This window comes from Mus caroli, chromosome 6 (assembly GCF_900094665.2).
Source record: "Mus caroli chromosome 6, CAROLI_EIJ_v1.1, whole genome shotgun sequence".
NCBI lineage: Eukaryota > Metazoa > Chordata > Mammalia > Rodentia > Muridae > Mus > Mus caroli.
Genome location: NC_034575.1, coordinates 109749666 through 109759612, shown reverse-complemented (window position 1 = coordinate 109759612; position 9947 = coordinate 109749666). Strand labels below are relative to the sequence as shown.

General features: G+C 43.7%; 1 protein-coding gene across 4 annotated transcripts in view; it reads right to left on the bottom strand.

The window, feature by feature from the left end:
* The window catches only part of Atg7 (autophagy related 7), a 211711-nt gene extending 206633 nt beyond the window's left edge, over positions 1–5078 (bottom strand). The window contains exon 1 of one of the 4 annotated variants that reach the window (XM_021164861.1): positions 5037–5078. The gene's annotated coding sequence lies outside the window, so the exon portion shown is untranslated. Of the gene's footprint in view, positions 1–1078; positions 1200–5036 lie in introns of those variants that run through there. The other 3 variants (XM_021164859.1, XM_029478810.1, XM_021164860.2) reach the window with 3 other exon arrangements.
* Positions 5079–9947: the final 4869 nt, after the last annotated feature.

Genomic DNA, 9947 nt, shown 5'->3' with positions numbered 1-9947 from the left:
GCCAACCTGGTCTACAAAGTGAGTTCTAGAACAGCCAGGGCTACACAGAAAAACCCTGTCTCCAAAAAAAAAAAGTGTTTTTTCTGAAGCTCCAGAGTTTCAATTGGGGTTTTACACTGTCACTATCACACACACAAACACACACACACACACACACACACGATGCAGAAGAAAGGACTATGATAGTGCCAGGCAGTGGTGGCACAGCCAGGGCTACACAGAGAAACCCTACCTTGAAAAAGCAAACCAACCAAACAAGAAAAAAGAACTATGATAGAAACTAGAAAAAAAAATAGCGTTCTACCTTAACTTTTGCTTTCTGAGACAATGTCTTCTTCCAGGGACCAGGTTGGTCTGGAATGTGCAATCCTCAGGCCTCAGCCTTCTGAGGAGAGGCATACACCAACAAGTCCAACTGGGAAATGTCAACATTTAAAAAAACCACAATTTTTCTATACATTCTATATTTTTATCGCTTTTTAATTTGGTAGGAAGAGCATGCCAGAGTGGGGATGCATGTGGGGATCAGAAGGCATGTTCTCATCTTCCATGTGGGTCCTGTGGGTCAAACTCAGGTCATTAGACTTGGCAGCAAGCACCTCTCACCACAGAGCCTTCTTGTTGACACAGTACATTCTTTTATTAATTTACCCAAATCTGCTATAAAGATGGAACTCAGGGCTTCATGTATGATGTGCACCAGACCTCTCCTCCATATTCTATAGAGGACCCTGAAGCCCAGGAAGTAACTTTTAGAAGAGTGGCATGTAGCCTCTGTGCTTAAAATGCTACTGCCTACGGGGCCATGCATAATGTGGCTCCTACTTCTCAGACACCTTTTAGCCTGCAACTCTACCATGGCTCTGCTTCCCTTCAGGCCATTCAGTGTCGCCCAGGGCCTCATTCTTATCACCTGCAAATCCTCTTTATTTGGAGTACCCTGGGCACTGTTCCAAGTGGGTCCAAGCTTTTGACACCAGAACAGTGTGCTGTCACCTATAAAGTTCATGCTGTCTGTGTAATTTAATGTTTTAAATAAATCTGCAGTTTTGTGTTGGGCTGCACACACTGGACGTACCTGCTAGATCCAAGATAAAGTGCCAGTGTGGCTGTGTATCCCCAGCCTGATTTGCCTGCAACCAAAGTCCTCCTCCCTCAAATCTCTGCAAGTTTCTTGCCAGATTGTCACAAGTCAGCTCCTGGAGGGAAAGGATACATACATCCCTCATCTTTGCATTCCCAGATGCTGGGGCCCTGTAAGGCACTAAGCAGATCCATGCTTATTTTCTTTAATGAGATACTGGCAGGCTGGAGAGATGGCTCAGCAGTTAAGAGCACTGACTGTTCTGAAGGTTCTGAGTTCAAATCCCAGCAACCACATGGTGGCTCACAACCATCCATAATGAGATCTGATGCCCTCTTCTGGTGCGTCTGAAGACAGTTATATTATAGTGTACTTAGGTATAATAAAAAATAAACTGAGAAAGATGTATATATATATATATATATATATATATATATATATATATATATATAGAGAGAGAGAGAGAGAGAGAGAGAGACAGGCTAAGGACAGAAAAGGATTCCCTGAACTCCCTGCCCACAAAGGCATTTCTCTGTGTGGCTCAGGCTGTCCTGTAACTCTGTAGACCAAACTGGCCTTGAACTTAGAGATCTACTTGCCTCTGCCTCCAGAATGCTGGGACTAAAGGTATGTGCCACTATATTGGCCTTCAGAAAATGAACCTTGATCCTGTGGTTTTGTAATAAAGTCCTATCCTCCACTCTTTAAAAGGTCCAAACATCACACAGAAGTTGGCCACATAAACCTGAAGACAGATGTTCCAGGCAGATGAGGGCAGAGCTCTATGCAAGACAACTGTAAGCAGTGTAAGAAAACTGGGGGACAAAGCTGGGGTGAAGATAGTTTTCATTGTTTGGGTTTGGCTCAAATACCATGTCCTCAGAGTTCATTCTTGTTCACCACATTCTCAAATAGCATCCTCAAATCCAAACAGAAACCAAATGGCTCCTGGTTGCTCTCCATCCTGTTACCGGGAATTTTATACAACCACCCAGGACTTGAAGCACCTCCCACTCCTTAGAAGTATTCTGTTACTAATTCATTCATTTCTGGAGACTGGGCTTCATGTAGCCCAAGCTGGCCTTGACCAAGGCATGCAGCTGAAGATGGCTTTGTTCCTTGTCCATTTTCATGTGTTTGTGTTGTCCATGTACATATATGCATGTTTGCATTATGGGAGGGCACATGTGCACAGGGGTGCACATATGTGCACATTCTTGTGGAGGCCCAGGTGAAGTTGGGAGTCATCCTCCACCACATTCCACCTTGTTCCATTGAAGCAGTCTCTCAAACAGACCCAGGACTCATCAATATTCCATGTCAATAGTCTAGCTAGCCAGCTTGCTCTGCACAGCCAGCCTCCACCCTCCAAGGCTGAAATTAGAGACAGGTCATCAAGCCCACCTGGTACTTATGAGGATTCTGGGTCGCTGATCCTTGTGTTTGCATGGCATGGGTAAGCCACTGAAACATTGCTCCAGGCCTCAACTTCGAATTTTTTGTTTGTTTAGACAAAGCCCCACTGTGAAGATCAGGATGGTCTCCAGATCCTAAGATATCTGCCTGCTTCTGGTACTGAGATGAAATGATTGTACTAGTATGCCTATCACAAGATTGAACTCTTATGTTTTTTTAAGACAAGGTCTCTCTGAATAGCACTGGCTACCCCTGTAAATTTATTCTGTAGATGAGGCTGGCCTTGAACTCGGAGATCCACCAGAGTGCTGGGATTAAAGGTGTGCACCACCACACCTAGCATATTGAACTCTTAATCCTTCTCTGCTTTCTCTGCCTCAGCCTCTCAAGTGCTGAGATTAAGATAATCACTACCACCTCATTTAAAGTGTACAATTCACGGACACTTAGGGGATCCTACTTCATCTTTAGGACTTACAAATAAAGCCTGGTACATAATAGGCACTCACATGTGTCTTTTATTTGGTATTCAAGTATGCCATTGACTTGGTATATCTATGCATATTTGTTAAACATATATACCAGAGACTGCTTTGTATGTTGGGATTTAATAATATAAAAGTCTTGGCCGGGCGGTGGTGGCACACGCCTTTAATCCCAGCACTCGGGAGGCAGAGGCAGGCGGATTTCTGAGTTTGAGGCCAGCCTGGTCCACAGAGTGAGTTCCAGGACAGCCGGGGCTACACAGAGAAACCCTGTCTCGAAAAACCAAAAAAAAAAAAAAAAAGTCTTGTATCACAGTAGAGCTGACTATGGATAAAGAACTAAGTGCATTTAGCTACAGAGGAGAGAGGAAGGCAGTCTAGCAGTTTTCAAAGATACACGTGGGGCAACTAAAAGCAAGTATGACTCTAATTGGGCAATGACTGTGACTGTGACTGCAAGCCACAGTCCTTAGCTCCTCACATGACTTTTTGAGTAAGAACTGGGTGGAGGCAAGCTGGAAGCAACAGGAAGTCATGAGCTTTCGAAAACCAAGGCCTGTGGTTGAGGTGTCCCAAGTCCTAAATAAATAAATAAATAAATAAAATAAAAAAATAAACAAATAACAGTCTATGGGAAAGGAAAAGCCTGAGGCAGAGTCCTCAAGTCTACAAGGCAGACAGGTCTGTTTACCAGTTACATGGGTTTTAAAAAAAGAAAGACAAAGTCAAACCAACATAAAAAGCCACCAAATTAGCACGTTTGAAAGGGAAAGCACATTTGTGACCAGGATTTATAAATAGGATGCCTGATATGGGAGTGAAGCTCTGAGGTGACAATAGAGTATTTGCTGTCAATATGACTCCAAAGTCTCTTTTTTTTTCCCCCCCAGGAACCACTTTCCATTTGTTTACCCCTGTTTCCCCCCTGTATAAGCTATAAGGTACACACACAGAAACACATACAAACACACCATCTTGTAATGTATCCATTAGAAATAGGAAACCCTGAATGTAAAAAAAAAAAAAAAAAAATCAATAAATAGCCCATGATATTATGATGCCCAGCATGAAGGAACACATCAGAAAAACAGGCGTAGTGGTACACACCTGTAACCCCAGGACCCAAGGAGGTGGAAGTAGAAATATAAAAACTCAAAGGCCGGCCTCTGCTTCACTGAGTGTTCAAAGACAGCATGGGGTGCATGGCATTCAGTTTTTAAAAAATAAATTTAATTTATACTGGAAAGCTGACTCGACTCAGTGCTTACAAGGACCTGGGTTGGGTTTCCAGCACCCATATCAGGCACAGCTTGCCTGGAGCTCCACTTCTGCTGGGGTCCGCCATGTCTTGTCTCTGGAGGCATGCGATCACACACGCATACACGCACTCATAGTTACAAATAATTTTAAAGAATTAAATAAAATTGTAGACGCAGGTTGAATTCGGTCTCATCTCAAATTCAATTTGGCATGTGCTGGTAATTGAACCCAGGACCCTGGAACGCTGAGGAACGGCTCTGGGACTTAACTACACCCCACACCCCTTTTCCAGTTTGCAAAAGGGTTTGTGTCAGATTGCCTAGGCTGGTTCTAAATAGCAGTTCTCTTGGCTCAGGTTTCCTGCGGCTGGGGTCACCTCTCTCCACGACCATGCCTGGCTCAGAAACTTTCTGACAAGTGCATTTGCCTCACCAGGCTGATTTCCTATAAAGTACTAATTTGTAATCTCTGGGCCCTTTAAGGGGATGCAGAACCTCTAGTAGAAAAGATTTAATTATGTCCTCCTCATAAGTAACAAGATCAAGTCCCTTCACAGTCCGGGGACACAAGCTTACTCCGTGGCCCGTCCACACACGCCAAAGGCAGCACTTCACAGAATGAGCAACCAGAGGCGCCTCCCGACCCGGAGATCGCAACACTCTCTGCCGGAGTACCAGGGGACCGAGTATAGACAGGTGAAGAATATTCCAGACCAGCCCAAAACTAGCTTCAGCTTTCCTAAGTGAACCCCGCCAGCCCCGGCGGCTGCTCTGCAACCACCGCTTACTTACCGCCGCTCAACTTCCGGCAATCACAGCCCCAGCCGCGCCGCGCGGCCCAATGACGTAATAACCCAGCCCAAACAAACGCGGAAGCGCCGCACGCATGCGCACAACAACAACAACAACAACAAAGGGTCCCTACAACCGCAATAACGGGATCGAAACTATTTAAGGCTAACCTGTAAGCCTACTTGGGCTTGTAAGGAAGATTACATTTTCCTGCGAGTGACTCTACAGTACTACGGAATTATTATCAAATTCCCAGTGTACTACTAGAGTACAGGTGTTGAAACAAGGTTTACTTTTAATTTTTGCATTTTAATTTTTTTTTTTTTTTAAAGATTACACTACATAGCCATGGCTGTTCTGGACCTGTATACATACATCAGTCTAGTCTCGAAATAATAGAGATTGCTTACCTTTGCATTGCCCCAGTGCTGGGATTAAAAGCTTGCCCAACCAAATATGACTCTGGAAAACCAAATAGAATCTAAAATATCCACCAAGCTACTGCAGCCAGCAACTTCATTGACTATAAAATCACTTCTTAAGAACCTACTACGAGCCAGACGGTGTGGCATATGTCTTAAATTCCAGCATTTGGGCTGGGCGTGGTGGCATACGCCTTTAATCCCAGCACTCAGGAGGCATAGGCAGGCGGATTTCTGAGTTCGAGGCCAGCCTGGTCTACAAAGTGAGTTCCAGGACAGCCAGGGCTACACAGGGAAACCTTGTCTCGAAAAACCAAAATAAATAAATAAATAAATAAATAAATAGGGCTGGAGAGATGGCTCAGCCGGTAGGAGCACTGACTGCTCATCCAAAGGTCATGAGTTCAAATGCCAGCAACCACATGGTGGCTCACAACCATCTTTAATAAGATCTGACACCCTCTTCTAGTGTGTCTGAAGACAGCTACAGTGTACTTAGATATAATAATAAATAAATCTTTTTTTAAAATTAAAATAAATAAATAAATAAATAAATTCCAGTATTTGGGAGGCAGAGGTAGTTGGATCTGTGAGTAGTGAGTTCTGGGACAGCCAGGGCTACACTATCTCAAACAAAACAAAACAAACAAACAAAACAAACAAAAACTTACTACTGGCAAAACATGGGAAAACATTTTTTGACAGGATAATGAACATAAATAAATGCTCTAGCCCGGGGAGTCTTGCACATGAGTGACTTCCTTAGTGACAAGAGTGTACTTGACTTGATTTAGTTCTATAGTCCAGGATGATCAGAGCTCAAGGCAAGCATCCTGATACCGCATCACCATTGCTGAGATGGCAGTCCATGGACAACTTTCCTGGCACACAGTGCCTTTGGAGTGCCTCTAGGGATTCATCATAATATCATGGACTATTTATTGATTTTTTTTAAATTAAGGGTTTCCTATTGGAGTAAACAAATGGAAAGTGGTTCCTGGGAGAAAGAGAGAGAGAGAGAGAGAGAGAGAGAGAGAGAGAGAGAGAGACTTTGGAGTCAGAGTGACAGGAAATAACCTTAGACTCTGAAAAATAAGGAAAAAAAAACACAAAACGAGCATTAGGAAGGAGGCATGAGGTTGGGGAACAAAGAATAACTACTGGAATTGAAGACCACCCTGAACTACAGGTGGGTAAATGTCTCCAGGACCGCAACAGGCTACCAATCACAGCGGATCAACAATTTTGTACCCAAGTCATCATCTTGCCCCAAACATCACAGAGAGCAAGATGGAAGGTGTGAGTTCCTGCTTCTGATAAGTTTTCTCTGCGTAAGGAGTAACACACAAGACCAGAAAAAAAAAAAAAAGGCAAATGGGAGCTAGTATAATGCAAGAGGGCTGTACCATCCTATGCTGGACGGACTGTTCCCTCTCCTGGCCAGCCTGTTCTCTGGTGGCTTCTTTGATGGCAGAAGCTAACCTTGGGACAAATGAAAATTTATCTATCCCCACACACTCTTCTCAATATTTTCAGTGGTATGCACAGAGTAGGTTACATTGAAGTGACACTGTGATCTGTTTTTTAGGATGGGGACTTGGAATGTAACATTGGCCTAAAGCTGTAGAACTAGATATCCTTACAATGAGGTTATGCATGGGACTCTGGAAGACCTAGATCCTAGACTCAAGATCCTAGGCTAAGCCTGAGGCTGGTCCTTTGTGATTACAGTGAATATTTTTGATTGGGCATGTGCATATCTACCTGGGGGAAAGAAGGAACAAAGCACCAAGCCGTAAAAGGTGTGATGTAAGGAGCTGTATTAGCTGAGACTTCTCAGGAAGGCACTGCCCTCCTACAAATGATTCCATAGGACCCCAAGATGATGGTCTTCAATGTAAACGACTCAAAAAGAACTGTAGAATGTCAAGGGTCGACGTGGAAAGACTTTAATTTGTGTACTTTAATTTGAATTCAATGGTATTTTATTAGGACAATGTACCCTTGAAAGTCAACGGATATTGGAGGCATTAAAGAGATTGCCCAGAAACATGAAGATATAACAGTCTGGACATTCTCAGTGGTAGGAAAAAAAAAGACATGCACCACAAAAAGAAACAAAACAAAACAAAAAGAAGAACAAGAGAATGATCACAGAACAGACTATGACTTTTACGATGCAAAGAATATACTAAATACACCCTTTCAACAAATGGACTTACATTATGTTCAGAATGAACTTGACAAAGGGGGGATGTTGTTTGTCTGTCAATGGATCAGAACACAGAGCATTCCAGTGTGATATCAGATACCTGGGATCTCAGCAACTGAGACTTGGAGCATGCAGAACAAACATTCCACCAGATTGAAAAAGTGCCCTAGAGACAGACATATGCTTGAAGAGGAATAGAACACCGATGACAAGATAGATATATAAATAGATAGACAAATAGACAGAGAAATAAGTGGGTGGATAAAAGGAGAAAGCAAACAAGAGCAAAAAACAGCAAGGCAGTTGCTTATGGGAATAAAATACATATTTAGTTTGAGCCTAGATGCACAGAGGCAGGGGATGGCAGTGAACTGGGATCCAGCAAGGTCTACTACATCCTCCAAAGTAATGTAGAGTTGAATAGTTGGGCCAAATCCACAAAGAAGAAGAAAAATACATCCAGAGTTAATGGTTTGAATATCATGAGCTTCATTGAGAAATATACAGAACTAAGAAAATGAATGAGGAAAGATGTAAACAAGCCTCAGTGGGTGACAGAGATGCCTAAGACAGGATGAGAGCAGAAAAAACACACTAGCATCCCTGCTGAAGACTGGGTGTACTTCTATACTAGTCAGGGTACTCTAGAGTCAGAGAATTTATGAATAGTCTCTATATAGTAAGGGAAATTGTGATGACTTACAGTCTGCAGGCAATGCTCAGGTGTGAATAAGAAGTCTAAGGATCTAGGAGTTGTTCAGTCCCAAAAAGCTAGTAGATTCTAAGAGATGTGCTGGCAAGAATCCAAGCAAGGCAGGATTGTGATGGCAAGGCAGGAATCCAAAGAAGAGCATATCTTCCTTCTTCTAATGCCCTTATATAGGTCTCCAGTAGAAGGTGTGGCATAGATTAAACATGTACCACCAAGCCTGGATCTGGGACTTGTTTTGTCACAGAGTGAACTTGAACTCAGAAATCTCCTTGCCTTAGTCTCCGGGGTGTCATAGCCACTGTGTCTCAAGATCTCCATGCCAAGATCCAGGTGAGAAAAAGCTATCTGTCAGCCTCAACATGAGGATCTCAGATGAGTCTTCCAAACTTGATTGTAGTCAATTCCAGATACAGTCAACTTGACAACCAGCAATGAACATTAGAGCTTCCATATTTGCCTATAGGCCACCACTGGAAAAGTTAAGACTGGAAAAACATAGAGGCTTCCTGAGGTCAAGCACCAAAAGCTGGGGCTGCAAGTGCACAGAAAGAGAGTCATAGAGGAGAACACAAAGCAAGGAATCTTCAACCTTAAATGTTAATGGAAAAGAGCCATCCACAATCCATCACAAACTTGAGATATAACCTCAAAACACACTTACGCAAACAATGTACAGCGAGAAAAAGTGGTACTTGCAATTTCATTCCTCCATACATGAGGTAAGAGCGTAGGGTTCATTATGTCAAGGCTAGCGAGGGAAACTAAGTGAACTCAGAAACCAATTAGAAAAGAGGAGGAAAAACACAGACTAGGACATGAGCTGGCACAGCTGTACCTCATAATTTAAAAGTATGAAGGCAGACAAGCCTAAGTCTAAGTGCTGCTGTACCAGAAGAACTTGTTGAACATCTGTTTGGGAGTCACAGAGATACTGAGAGCACTCATGTCAAACCGAGTGGAGAATCAATTTTGAGGACCTACTATGGGAATGATGGCCGGCCCAAACTGTACCTAGGTAGAAGTGCCCTGTACTGGGAAGCCAGCACAACACAGGGCATCCTCCTCTGGGAAGGAGAGGGCACCTGTCACCAGCAAATACTCTGGCCCCGGCTGGGAGAGAAATTCAGGGATGGACACCCCTAGGATGCACCTTCGAGCTCAGTCTCCAGGGTTCTCTTGCCAGAGGTGACTTCAGCACAGCTCCAGGGAGCACAGACATTGTTCCAAGAAGAGGAAGGATTCGTGGACCCACTTTCCCTTCTCTTTTGGCATATCCAATCCAAGCAAGAATTCCCATAAGCCAGCGTCCTGGGTTACTAGAGTCAGAACAGGGCTCCTCCGAAAAGTCCCAAGAGACAGACAGGTGGCTAGCTGCATGAGCAAAGGACTTGAAGACAAGGTGGGTGCCAGGGAAACCTCTGGCTCTGACCAGGCAGGAGGCACAAGAGACTAAGGGAGAAGGCTTCTGGCCAGACAAGGGCAGTGGGAACTTACTGTATTCTCGAAAACACCCGACCTACACTGAGAGAGAGAGAGAGAGAGAGAGAGAGAGAGAGAGAGAGAGA